General features: G+C 47.4%; 1 long non-coding RNA gene across 1 annotated transcript; it reads left to right on the forward strand.

Moving 5' to 3' along the window:
- LOC118500175 lies at positions 1 to 12,015 on the forward strand. The gene is made up of 5 exons (XR_004902723.1): positions 1 to 71; positions 3,826 to 3,832; positions 9,646 to 9,653; positions 10,461 to 10,470; positions 12,006 to 12,015. It is a non-coding gene; the product is annotated as an uncharacterized LOC118500175 (long non-coding RNA).
- Positions 12,016 to 14,823: the final 2,808 nt, after the last annotated feature.

The raw sequence follows: 14,823 nt of genomic DNA on the forward strand, positions 1-14,823 counted from the left end.
AGCTCCACTGGCAGGTGCAGACGCCTCCTGCTGGGGGTCATGTCCAACATCACCAGGATCTGGAAGGTCCAGTCTCCATTATGGATCTGGTTGTTGGATACAACCCCAGCTATTTCCTCCTGTCCATTCAGGAGCTAGCAGACTTGAATGTTCCTGAGACGGAAATCAGCCATGGGGCAGACACACAGGCTGGGGTGCTGCACGCGCCCCTTCTGGGCAGGGGAGCCATTTACTTTAGGCTTAACTAGGATTGGAAATTTGAAAAAGGTAATGGGTTTTGAGATGACTATTTCTTAGACATTTGTGTTATAGAATTGAATTCTAGATATTTAAAATATATATGCAATAATTATGTTAGTAGCAAAAGGTGGAACTGAAAAGATAGAAATAGATCTTCAAATGGAATAAGTATGACCTTGAATTACATAATAAGGATTGAGAAGAATGGGAGAGAACTGCTTATTCAGAGACCTTTCCCAAATCCAATTACCTAGGTGCTTAAGGGTTTAGTTCTTTCCTCCCCACTTTCTTTGTGCACACGGACCCCGGAAGAGGCTGGCTCAGGTAAAGGTGCAGCGACTCCACCCACACCTGTCACTCCCTGTGGTAGTTCTACTTGTGCTCAGACTCACTCAGACCGCCAGCCTTCCTCCTTCAAGGTCATTTTCCTTTAGGGGTCCTTCTTATCTAGCCCTGCTTCAGCCACATTCATAAACTCAGTCCATCAGCCAGTTCAATCCTTGTTTGAACCCAACTGTGAATTAGGTTCAATTTCTGTCTCACAGGCCACTTGGCACCATGCAAATCAGGGGCTGTACCTCCCAGATGTCAACTTCAAGGTCCCAGAACATTCCAGCATTAGGCGCTTTGCCTGGACTTCACACTGATCTCCAGGAGCTGCTGGAGCGGAGTGTAGAGTCCAAATGGTACATCTCTGAGATGTTCAGGAAGGCAAAAGACCCCTATGTACCCTAAGGCTGCCTTGCTGAGTGCCCGCACAACGTCTCCTTAGTTGCTTCTAGAATGCTGTTGGGCACCCACTTTAGAATTTCCATTGTTCCCCCTTTCCCCACCCCCTAGTTCTCTTCATCATCCTTATTTATGCTGTCATTGCATATCTCTAGACAATAACAGTACTCATTTCTTATCCCTTCTCCCTGATTCCAGTTCCTACTCTCTCTAACCCACATGCTGTTTATCTGGAAACACACTCTGACATTACTGATAATTTTTTTATTTAAAAAATCCTTAGTGGGGAGTGATATCAACAGGACACTGGACCAGGAGGCTCTGGACCCTCCCCCAGGGATGTCCTAAACCAATACTTACACGTGCATCAGTGTTCTTGGTGAGAAATCCAGACATTGTTCCAGAGAGGCTGCACACCAGGAAAGTGAGAAAATGCCCACAAAGACACCGGGAGGAAAGTTTGCCATGAACCCCAGTCTTTCCATAAACCCTCTCCCAGCACAGTACCCCACAATCAGGCGAGAACCCCAAGTCTTGGCTCTTCTTTGATGAGCAAAGGGTTTCAACTACACAGCTAGCAGCCCAACTTTCCTGGCTGCTGCCTGAGGTCTGGTCTCTAACTCCCTGTCTCTCCAGCAGGCAGGCCCACTGTTTGCAGGTCTCTGGGGTCACAGGGAACAGGGGCAGATCTGAATGGGGGTGAGCACCTCCTGGGGCTCCTCTCCCTGCCTCACACAGAGTCAGCAGGTGATGAGACCAGCCCCCACATCCTCCCTGGGGGGAATTAGACTACACACCCAACATCCTAACTTTTCTGGCTGCTGCCTGGGGACCTGGTGGCCTGTCCCTGGCAGGGGCCTGGACTCACTAGTCTCCTGGGGACTGCAGAGAACACAGCAGTGGCTGTGAATGGGCCTGTGGGCTCCTCCCCCACCTCCCCTGGCTCCAGTGATGAAGCCCAGCTCCCAGCTTCTTTCTGGAAGGACTTAAACTGCACAACTAGCATCCTGACCTTTTCCTTCTGCTGCCCAGAATCTGGCTTCTAACTGTCCTGTTCCCTGAGCTGAGGAAGCAGGCCCTCCCTACTAGTCCCCTGGGGAACCTGACTGGGTGTGTGGATGCTTCCCATGATTCCACACCCTACCTCGAGCTGCTTCAGCAGTGAAGCCAAGCCTCCAGCTTCTCCCTGGAAGGAGTTGGATTATACATCTAGCCTTCCAACATTTCTACCTGCTACCAGAGGGATTGGCGTCTAACCCTCCCGTCTCTGAGGGCTGTCAGGGCTGGCATTTGCTAGAGAACAAAGCAGTGATCTAAAGGAGAGTTTGAATGAGAATGCGGGCATTGGCTACACAGCTGCTCTCCCTGGCTCCGTGCAGAGCGAGCAGGTGGTGAGCTCCAGCTCCTAGCTTCTCCCTGAGCAGGGAAGGCACTGGACACACAGGTGGTGCCCCAACCGTGCCAGCTGCTCCTCAAGGGACTGGCTTCTCTTTCACCTGTCTCGGGGCATGGACAGGACTTGTCAGAGCCTAGAATCCTGGGGCTGTTGAGAACAAAAGAGGAACAGAGGAAGTTATCTCAACACAATAAATGCCATATATAAAAAACACACAACTAACATCATAATCAATGGAAAAAACTTGAAAGCGTTTCTTCTAAGATCTGGAACAAGGCAAGGAATCCCACACTCACTGCTTCTATTTAACGTAGTACTGGAAGTCATAGCCACAGCAATCAGGCAAGAGAAAGAAATAAAAGGCATCCAAGTCAGAAAGAAAGAAGTAAATTTATCTTTGTTTGCAGATGACAAGCTCATATATGTAGAAAACTTCAACAACTCAACAAATAACTGTTACAACTAATAAATGAATGCAGTTAAGTTGCAGGAGACAAAATCAACACACAGTAATCAGTGGTGTTTCTATACACAACAATGAACTAGGTGAAAAGGAGATTATTAAAACACAATCTCATTCACAAAAAGACTAACATAGGAATAAACTTAACCAAAGAGGTGAAAACTGTACTCTGAAAATTATGGAAACCTGGTGAGGAAAATCAGGGCACACAGAGATAAATGAAGGGACATTCATGTTCAGGGGTTGGATGAATCTTGTCAAATGTCCACACTACCCAGAGTGATCCACAGGTTCAGTGGAATCCTTCTCAAACCCCAGTGGCATCTGTCACAGAAATGGAAAAACAGTCTTAATCATATAAAATCACAAAGACCCCTGAGTAACCAAAGCAATCTTGAATAATAAGAACAAAGCAGAAGGTATCATATTTCCTGAAGTCAAATTTACATTGTAAAGCCTGAGTAATCAAAACAGTATGGTACTGGCATTAAAAAAAAAAAAACAACAACATGGATTAAGGGAATACAATAGAGAGCCCAGAAAAAAAAAAACCCATGCATTTATGGTCATTTGGCTTTCAACAAAAATTTCAAAAATCAATGGGGATAAAGTGGTTTCTTTAATAAGTGTGATGGGGAAAACTGGCTATGCACATGCAGAAGAATGAAACTACATCCTTATCTCACACCACAGAGAAAAAACAACTAAAATTGATTAAATACTGAAATATTAGATCTGAAAATCTTAATTCCCTGAAGAAACCATAGGCAAAATCTCCTTGACCTGTTTTGACTTTTTTCTTTCTTCTTCTTCTTTTTTTTAGGACATAACACCAAGAGCACAGGCTACGAAAGCAAAAACAAACAAGTTGAACTGTATCACACTAAAAAGCTCCTCAGCCCTGGCTGGTGTGGCTCAATGGATTGAGTGCCAGCCTGCAGACCAAAGGGCCACTGGTTCAATTCCCAGTCAGGGCACATACCTGGGCTGTGGTCAGGTCCCCAGTGGTGGGGGTGTATAAGAGGCAACCACACATTGATGTTTCCCTTCCTCTCTTTCTCCTTCCCTTTCTCTCTCTAAAAATAAATATATATAAAATAAAATATCTTCAAAGCAAGCATCACAGCTAAAAAGGCAAGCATGGAATGGAAAAAGTATTTTCCAGCCATATATCTGATAAGGGGCTAACATCCAAAATACGTAAGGAACTCATCCAATTCAACAGCAAAATTACAAGTGTCTGGAGGATAAAATGGGCAAAGGACCTGTGCAGACATTTCTCCAAAGAAGACACACAGATGGCCGACAGGTACGTGAAAAGGTTCTCAATCAGAACCACAGTCAGATCACTTCTCGCCTGTCAGAATGGCTATTACCAAAAGACAAAAGATAACTGTTGATGACAATGTGGAGATAAGGCAATCCTTGAACACTGTTGGTGGGGATGTAAGTTGGTTTAGCCACACATGCACACACACACACACACAAATACCATGAAAGTTCATCAAAAATTAAAAATAGAACTAGCTTAGGACCCAACAATCCCACTTCTAAGTACACATCCAAAGGAAATGAAACATGGACTTTGAACCTCCACCTCCAGGCTCACTGCAGCGTTATTCACAACACCAGGATACGAACACAACGTAAATGTGCATCCATGGATAAATGAATAAAAACTGTGATAAACACACACAAATGGAATAATATCCAGTTTTAAAAAGGACACTCTGTCATTTGTGACAATATGTATGCACCTGGAGACACAGAGAGACAAATACTGCATGACCTCACGTCTGTAGAATCTAAGACAGAAAAATTCACAGAACCAGAGAGCAGAATGGCATTCATTAGGGGCTGGGGCAGGTGGGAATGGGGAGATACTGGCACAGGGCACAAAGTTTCAGTCACTCAGGAGGAATGAGTTCTGGACATCTGTGTACAGCACGGTGACTACAGCTAAAACCATTCTGAAATCTGTTAAGAGGTAGATCTTAGATGTTCCCAACACACACACACACACACACACACACACAGAAAGAAAATGGTTACTATGGAGGTGATAGATATGTTAATTAGTTTAATTGTGGTAATCACTTCACAATGTACATGTATATTAAAACATCAAGTTGTATACCTTACATACATTTAATTCCTCTTTGTCAATTATACCTCAAGTAAGCTGGGAAAAAAAGTCCCCAGGGTGTGCAAACACATGGAATCACCAGAGAGCTCATTGAAAATACAGGTTTCCAGACCTCACCCCTCACTGGACCCGAGTCTCTGGGCAGTGGCTCTGGGGGAATCTGTGCTTTGGAGAAGACCTGCAGGGGGCTGGGCTGAGCAGAGCTGGTCTGGGGCCCGCTGTCCTGGAGGACAAACCCCAACGCCTCTGGCTGGCCCCGGGGCCCCCTGCAGTCTGGCAGCTGACTGCTGCTGGAGAGGGTGGGGTCACAGCAAAGGTCTGGGGCTCTGCAGCACCCTGGAAAGGCCCTCCACGGTCCCCATTCCTACCTCTGGTCTTGGACATTTCTCTCACCTTAGCACCTTGCCTAAACTCACGTCACTCTAATTCCTAAACAATGTGTTCAATTTCCAGGGAAAGAGGAAACAAAAGCTGGACCTCCCACAGCCTCTGTCTCCCACCCTTCACCCTTTCCCTTGTTTCTGTGATAGGGCCCTGTCTTCTCCACCCTCCATGGGGTTCCCTCTGGTTTCCTGGGGTTGGTGCACCATGTCTCCAGATACCAGGTGACAGGAAGAAGCCTTGAGCCTCCTCTGGGTTCTGCACACACCTCACCTCTCTCCTTCCCGTTACACCCCGACTTCCTGAAAGAACAGCACAATCCAGCTCCAACGCTGCTCTGTTCTAGCAATGGCAACCCAGGACAAACAAAATGCCATCTCAGCCCCCAGGGATCTCATGCCCCACCCCCACCCTACTTCCCAGCCAATGGCGGTGTGGCTCCTGCTGGACCCGCTGCAGCCAACCTGCTCTCCCCGAGGTCTCCCAGGTTTCCCAACCACGTTTCAACTTGTCTGTACTCCCCCTTCCTGAGTCTGTCCACTGTCTTAGGTCACTCTCTCAGCCTTGGCTCCCACACCACTTCTCTGCCCAGACTCTCCCAACACCCTCTCTTCACTTTCTGGAACCTTCTTTTAGCCCACGTCAGTCACAGTTGTCCACATCCCTAGGAGTCAGTCCTCTGCTCTCTTCTCATCGGCTCTCCTTCCCTGGATGACCTCATCCAGTCCAGAACCTTCTCCTCAGGAGCTTCAGCCCCAGAGCCTCACTGTGACTGCGCGTCAGAGGGCGCACAGGGGTCCCTCCAGCGTCTGAAACCCCACCGCCCTCCCACCCAGTGTGTCTTCCCGACAGCACCTGCTGCAGGGGCTGCACCACCAGCCCGTCTCCCCCAGCACACACCTGGAGGTTGCTCTGTCTCCCTGTTTCCCTCACCCCACGTCGAGCCAGTGACCAGAGCTGACAAACCCCCCATGGTCTCACCTCACTCATTCTCAGCCCCGCGCTGGTCTCGGACTCGCTCCCTCCCCAGCGGCCCCAGACCTCAAGTCCCCCTTTGAGCTCCAGGCGGCAGCCTGCGGTCGTCAGGTCGCCGCGGGCCCCGTTCTCCGGGCTGAGCTCCGCTCCCCGCCCCCCGCAGCCCTCACCTGGGCGCCTCGGGACTCAGCCTCCGTCCAGCTCACGGCTGTGTCTGCAGCCCTGTCCCCGCGTCTGTCTTTTCCGGTCCTCGGCGACCGACCTTCCCAGCGCGGTCACACTGGTCCCCACCCCCCTTCCCGTCGCCCGCGTCGCAGTCCCAGCAGGGACACTGCTCCCGGGGTGGGTGTCACAACCCACACACCCGCCGAGACCCCGCACACGGCCTTCGGCTGAGCAGAGCAGCACCTACGGTCCCCGCGTCCCCCGCCCCTCCCGGAGCTTCCAGGGCCCCGAGAGGCGCTGTCCCCGGGACTCAATCCTCAGGGACCCCCGGCCAGCGGGCCTGAGAGCGCCGACCCGGCTCCCCGCGGGCCTGAGTGCCCGGACCTGCCAGCCCTGCCCAGGGTCTGTCCAGCTGCGCTGTCTCTCTGCCTCGCATTCAGTGAGCGGTGTGCGCGCTACATTCGGTGTGTGCGGTTCTGGCTCTCCTCCCTCAAGCTCCCACCTCGGGGCGGGATTTCTAAACACCGTCTCTTCTACCAGTGAGTCAGGGGACCACAGGCAGGTCACAGAAACTCTCCAGGTCTCCGTGTTCCCACCTGTGAATGTCAAGGATTTCACTGAAGTCCTTTGTAGCATTGAATGAGAAAGACCCTTCACAAGGAAAAGAAGTTAGTAAGTAAATAAACACACACGAACATAAAGATATACATTGTGACTCAATGCCAAGGGGTGGCTCAGTGACCTTCAGACAGGGGTGGTCATGCTGAGGAGAGAGCATGGAGTCTTCCCAGGAGGGGTGTTTCTCTGGGTCTCAGGGAGGAGCAGACTCTCACAGGCGAGAGGCCTGAGCAGAGGCCCAGCTGGGACAGAGGAGCTGGGGAATGGGGGGTGTGGTTCTCTCTGACCCCCTTCCCTCCACTGTCATCCTGGGGACAGTCTGGGCTCACATGTCACCTCCTCCATGAAGCTTCCTCCTATTTCTTCCACTTTTCCACAGTTAGGTATCTCTCTTCCCTGCTAATGTTACATCTTGAATATACCTTCACTTTGTTCTGCTGCATTGCTAGAAATGTGGTCACAAATGCCTTGAAGCTCCCTTAAAGCTTGGTATAAGAGAGGCTCCCTAGTTCACAAGTTAATGCATCTCCTCACTTCTCAAGCAGGGCTGTGGAGAGACCTGACGCAGAAGGTGTGGAATGTGTCCTGACCAGTGAAAATCATCACGACCTCCAGAGACCCATGGGGGTGGACGACGGGTTCCTAGAGGCATTAATGATGTAATTTTTAATATAAAAATGTGGCAGCCTCTACATGCTGCTCCTGGCAAGGGGAGCCGCCAGCAGCGCTCTGGCGGGTGTGTGTCTGCACAGAGGTGACGGTGACCTGGCACATGGCTGTTCCCTCCGTCTGAGTCCCTGGGGGCCACTCTGTTCTCAGTCCCATCTGGGAATCAGGGTGGTGAGGGTATTTTGTCTGTTTCATCCTCTCCAAGTTAACTTCTCAAGGCAAATACCTACTGTCTTCTGCTTTTAATGAATGTCTGACACAGTGCTTAGTAAATGTTTGTGCATTACTAAGTGAATGAACCATGAACCAACACATAAAATGAACTAGGTGCTTGGAACATGAGAGGACACTCTAAGGTTTATGAAATGTGTATTTTAAATAGCCATCTCTCTTACCTCATAAAAACAATAGCTGTGATTTATACACCAGAGCTAATGTGTCAAACAAATGTTGAGACGTCATTTAATTCCAGCTGTGGCAGCTGCAAATGTTTTTAAATAGGATGCTCACCTGCCTTTCACCCCATCAGGGGAGGACTGGGGAAGGGTGAGGCAACCAGGAGAACTAAAGCCCCAGATGAAGCTGCCCTAAATACTGGGCAGCCTCCCTGAGAGAAGAAGAAAGGGTGGAGGTGTTCCCAGGAAGGGGCAGGCCCCCTGCGGGTCTGCCTCAGGTCGGCCTGCAGTGTGTGGGTTCTTTACTCTGTGTGGGAGAGATTTTACAACACTAGTCCAGTGATTTTGAGAGCACCTTTAATAAGGCTGGGGACAGTGAAACTGAGGATGGACTTGGGGTAACAGAAGTAACAGGAGATAGCCTAGGTGGGGCTGCTTTGGCTCAGCTGGAAGTCAGAGAAAAAAGGGGCCTTGGAGGCTAAGTCAGGGCTGAGCCTGGGTTGAGCTGCTGCTGTCCACTGCTGCCCTGGGTGCAAGTCTCCTTGGGACCCTGAGAGTTTGGGAGGAAGTGAGAGGCTCCTGCAGGGGAAGGGGCAGGAGCTCAGGCTGAGTCTCTGTCCTGAGGGCTTTTATGTTTGTTCTGCAGGTGAGAACCTTAGGGGAGGGTTTCAGCAGAATGTTCATTACCTCCCCAGCTGCATTTCTGATGTGCTGCTGCATCAGAATGAGCAGATAGGGAGGTTGGGAATGTTCTCTGGTCTGCTTTACTGTTTGACTTACATCTTGGGTCTGTCTGGCTTTTAGTGGGGTTTTTGTTATTCAGTCCCCTGACTTCATCTGTCCTTGGGTTTCACTGGCACAAATGACATTAATTGGGTCTCTGTTCCCCATTTTCCCAGACCAGGGAGATTTAAGCCATGTGTTCCCTGGTTAGGGAGGAGAGGGATGAACTATTCACTCCCAAGGCCTTGGTCAGGGGAGATGAGGCCTTGGCACTCACCAGCTGGTTGTGAGTTGCTCAAACTGCTCGGCCTTGTTTAATCTTCTTGTCTGTTTCCCCGTCCACTTGCCCAGGAATCTCCTAGCTTCTTCCTATCCTGTCACAGAGGTTCAAGGAGCAGGAAAGGGGCCAATTAGGGGTGATCTGCCTGCTACCTCTGTCTCCCTGGCAATGGCCAGAACTAGTGGTTCCTCTGGTGAGCCCTGTCCCACTTCAAGTTCAGTAGAGTCCGCACAGCTGGTGGCAGAGGACAGGGAGAGGGGGTGGGGCTAGCCTCAGCCATCACCAGAAAAACCTTCTGTCTACAGGGTCATTGTTCAGGCAGGATCCCACTTGTTGGCACAGATGTCTGACTTGCCTCCTCTCCTGGTGCCTGGTGCCCCAGGACCCTGAGCCCGGGGCCCCTTTTCCGCCCAGCAGTCTCTCTCCTTCTGCCAGCCCCCGCCCCTCCCCACCCTGTTAACCCAGTTCCAAATGTGTTCCCGAACCTTTAACCAGCTGGTCCTGTTTCTCCTCCACATTTACTGGTCAGGGAACATTTGTCAGTTTTGAAAAATAATTTTGAAACTTTGGGGGGTATTATTTATCTTTTTTAAAAAGGGCTCAAATCTCAGTTCTGCTACTTAGCTGTGATGCTGAGCAGGAAGAACCTAAGTTTCCATTTCCTGAAATGCAGACTAGTGACAGCCCTGCTCACCCTGAAGGACTGACGATGAGAACTCATGTGAAATGTGCAGCCTGTGTCAGCCCCTCCCCCTCCCGTGTGTGATCAGTTTCACACATGCACAGTTTAAAGGAACTCCCGGGGGAGAGACCCCTGCAGCCCGATCCTGCTACAGAAAAATCTCAAGAGGAGGTGCCATTTGGATTGGACTTTAAGGGTTGAAAAGATTTTGTTGACTCTCTGCCGCTAAATCCTCCCACCTTCTGCTTTACCTGGTGGTTTTATTTACTTGGGAGATAAGGAGGAAAAAAAGAGTAGGTACAAAAACTCAAACCTCCAATCATTTTCTGCAGCTGCCCAGGTGCTGTGACAGGGGGGACCTGGGACTGTGGCTGGAGGCTCTGGGGCAGTGAGTTTCGGGGAAGGGGACCCCGGTCAGAATCTCATTTAAAGTGTCAGAGCTGACAGGATGTCACCTCCATGAGTCTGGTTTTTTCAAGCAGGTGTGCTGCCCCACCTCCTTCTCACTAGGAGGTGCCCCCTTCCTTATGCCTAAGCCCCCTCTCAGGCCCTTTCTCTTCTGCCCTGTCTGAGGTAGGGGGTGGAGCTGGAAGGGTAGGAGGGGCGTGGTAGCATCACCCTGCCCACTCTTCCCACACCCTCCTGTGACTCCAACTCCTTGTCTGCAGGTGCTAATTGAACATTTGTTCTGGGTCGGGAGCTCTGGTAGTCTGCCCTCACCCTCCCACACACTTGCACATTCTCATCTCATCCCCACAAATCTCAGTGCACCCTCTGCCCCTCCATCCATCCATGTGCAGCCTTTCCTCTGTTTCCCCTGGTCTGGGATTCCTCTAGGCCTGCCTCCACTGTCCATGGTCCCACAGAACAGCTTTCCTTATGGGATCCTGGCACTGCCTCCCCTCGCCCCCTGCTGGACATTATTCAGCATCACCCAGCACTGCTCCTGCTTCCTCTTTTCCCAGCCTGACTCTCCCTAGTTCCTGGGCTTCTGAAGGCACAGGCTGCACACCTGAGCTGCCCTGCTGGTTAGTTCCCAACACCTATGTGTGACTAACAGTGGCAAGGTCTCCCTCCCAGCTCAGCATGTGGTCCCAGCAGAGCAGGAGTGGGATCTCGGGCTTTGAAGGGCTGTCCTCAGGAGACTCAGGCACTCTCACCCTCAGAATTGACACAGCAAGATGAAGACAGTCTCTCCCAGGTGTATCCTAGATGAAGGTGTGCAGGATCTAAAAGAGGAAAGACTCATGAAAGGCAAGGTAGAAGTTGGTGAAAAACTAAGTACACCTAGTTTTTATAGCCCTTCCTCTCATGGTGTTGGGTATAAATCTGAACTAGGAAGTTAAGAAGCCTTCTGAGCAATACACACAGGACCCTGGAGCCCTCACATTGAATCAGCCACAGGGAGGCGGCACAGAGAGGAGGTCTTCCCCTCAGTCACTGCGTCCTTGGCCTTCTTGGTCCCTACACACTCTCATCTCAGTCTTCCCACAACTCTCAGTCCACCCTAACACTCTACTGGGGTTCAGGGAAAGCCCTGCTAAGGGGAAATTTGTAGCTGTAAATGCTTATTTTAAAAAAGAAGAAAGACCTCAAATCAATCACTTACTTTACAATTCAGCAACTAGCAAAAGGAGAGCTAAACCCAAAGCCAGTAGATGAAAGGAAATAGTAAAGATTAGACCAGAGTAAATAAAACAGAGAATAGAAAAACAACAGTGAACATAAACAAAACTAAACACTGGTTCTTTGGAAAGATTAACAAAATTGAGAAACCATTGTGTAGGTTGACTCAGAAAACAAGTGCAGATCAAGTTGCTAAAGTCAGAAGTGAGGAGGGGACACCACTACTGACGCCACAGAAGAAAAAGTATGAAAAGAGAGTCCCATGAACAACTGCATAACCAACAACTCGGTTACCGAGACGGAATGGACGAACTCCTGGAAACACAGACCCTATCGGGACTGTATCAACAGGAAATGGAAAGTCTCAGCAGACCTGGAACTAGTGAGAAGATGAATCAGGAATCCAAAACCTCCTGACGAAGAAAAACTCTGGAGCTGATGTCTTTGCTGGTGAATTCTACAAAATATTAAAGAGCTAACACCAACTCTCCTCAAATACCAGCAAAGAATTGAAGAGGACACAACACATCTTAACTCGGTCTATGAGGCTGGCACTGCCCCGATACCAAACCCCGACAAAGACACTGCAAGAAAGAGACCAACATCCCTTATAAACATTGACAAAAAATCAACAAAATATCAGCAAACCGATCCAGCAGCACATTAGATGTATTATACAGCAGATGAGGTCAACGTACAAAAACCGACCAGTGATTAATACCACGTTAACAGAATAAAAGGAAAAATTCTTCATCAACTCAATAGATTCAGGAAAAGCATTTGCTGTAATTCAACACTATTTTGTGGTAAAAACACTCAAGAAATTAGCGGTTTTCATTTCAAACAAACAACCTAACATTATGCCTACAAGAACTCAAGGAACAACAACAAAGACAGCCCAGAGCAAGTAGAAGGAAGGAAATAACCAAGATCAGAGCAGAATTAAATGACATAGAGATGAAAAACACAATTCTAAGGATCAATGAATGCAGGAGCTGGTTTTTTGATAAGATAAACAAAATCGACAAGCCTTTCAGCAGGCTCATCAAGGAAAAAAAAGAGAGGACCCAAATAAACACAGTCAGAAATGAAAGAGAAAAGATTACAGCTGACACCACAGAAATACAAAGGATTGTAAGAAATTACTATGAAGAACTGTAGACCAAGAAATTTGAAAAGCTAAGTGAAATGGACAAATTTCTTGAAAAACATAGTCTTCCAAAACTCAATGAAGAAGTAGAAAGCCTGAACAGACCAATAACAGCAGATGAAATTGAAGCAGTAATCAAAAAACTCCCAACACACAAAAGCCCTGGGCCAGATGTTTTCACAGGAGAATTCTACAAAGCATTTCAGGAAGAGCTAACCCCCATCCTTTATAGACTATTCCAAAAAATCAGAAAAGATGGAAGACTCCCAAACTCTTTTTATGAGGCCAGCATCACCCTAATCCCAAAACCAGATAAAGACACAACAAAGAAAGAAAAATTCAGGCCAATATGGCTGATGAACATAGACACTAAAATCCTCAATAAAATATTGGCAAACCTCATCCAACATTACATTGAAAATATCACACACCATGACCAAGTGGGAATCATCTCAGGGATGGAAAGATGGTTCGATATTCGCAAATCAGTAAATGTAATACATTACATAAACAAAAGTAAAGACAAAAATCACATGATCATATCAATAGATGCAGAAAAAGCATTTGATAAGGTATAACACCCATTTATGATAAAAACACTCAGCAAAGTGGGAATAGAGGGAGCATTCCTCAACATAATAAAGCCCATATATGAGAGACCTACAGCCAACATCATACTCAATGGGCAAAACCTAAAACCCTTCCCCTAAGATCGGGGACAAGACAAGGTTGTTCACTTTCACCACTTCTATTCAATATAGTATTGGAAGTTTTAGCCACAGCGATCAGACAAGAAAAGGAAATAAAAGGCATCCAAATCAGAAAGGAGGAAACAAAACTGTCATTGTTTGCAGATGACATGATAGTGTACATAGAAAATCCTATAGACTCCACCAAAACACTGCTTGACTTAATAAATGAATTTGGCAAAACAATGGGATACAAAGTCAATATCCAGAAATCAAAGGCATTTTTGTATACCAACAATGAAACAGCAGAAGCAGAAATCAAGAAAAAAATCCCATTTGATATAGCAAAAAGAAAAATAAAATACCTAGCAATAAACCTAACCAAGGAGGTAAAAGACCTGTATGCAGAAAACTACACAACACTGAAGAAAGAAATCAAGGAAGATAAAAACAAATGGAAACATATACCGTGTTCATGGATCAGAAGAATTAACATCATCAAAATGTCCATACTACCCAAAGCAATGTACAGATTCAATGCAATACCTATTCAAGTACCAATGGCATATTTCACAGACATAGAACAAACACTCCAAAAATTTATATGGAACCATAAACAACCCCGAATAACTGCTGCAATTTTGAGAAAGAAGAGCAAAGTAGGAGGGATCACAATACCTGATACCAAACTCTGTTACAAGGCCACTGTAATCAAAACAGCCTGGTACTGGCATAAAAACAGGCACACGGACCAGTGGAACAGAATGGAGAGCCTAGAAATAAACCCAAGTCTCTATGGCCAATTAATATTTGACAAAGGAGGAAGCAACATAAAATGGAGTAAAAATAGCCTCTTCAAAAAATGGTGTTGGGAGAACTGGACAGCTACATGCAAAAGAAATGAAACTCGAGCACCAACTTACACCATACACAAAAATAAATTCAAGGTGGATAAAAGATTTAAATACAAACCGTGACACCATTAAAGTCCTAGAGGAGAACATAGGAAGGAAAATCTCAGATATTTCACACGGCAACATTTTTACTAATATGTCCCCTAGAGCAAGGGACAAAAAGAAAAGTATAAACAAATGGGATCTCATCAAAATAAGAAGCTTCTACGCCACTAAAGAAAACAGTCTTAAAATAAAAAGAGAACCAACAGTATGGGAAAACATATTTGCCAATGATACCTCAGACAAGGCTTTAATCTCCAAAATACACAAAGAACTAACACAGCTCCACTCTAAGAAGACAAGCAACTGAATTAAAAAATGGGGACTTGAACAGACACTTCTCCAAGGAGGACATGCAGAAGATCCAAAGACACATGAAACGATGTTCAATATCGCTAGCTATCAGAGAGATGCAAATTAAAACCACAATGAGATACCACTTCACACCAGTCAGGATGATCATCATAAACAAAGCAACAAACAACAAGTGTTGGAGAGGTTGTGGAGAAAAGGGGACCCTAGTGTACTGTTGGTGGGATT

The sequence above is a fragment of the Phyllostomus discolor genome, chromosome 4 (genome assembly GCF_004126475.2).
Source record: "Phyllostomus discolor isolate MPI-MPIP mPhyDis1 chromosome 4, mPhyDis1.pri.v3, whole genome shotgun sequence".
Lineage (NCBI taxonomy): Eukaryota > Metazoa > Chordata > Mammalia > Chiroptera > Phyllostomidae > Phyllostomus > Phyllostomus discolor.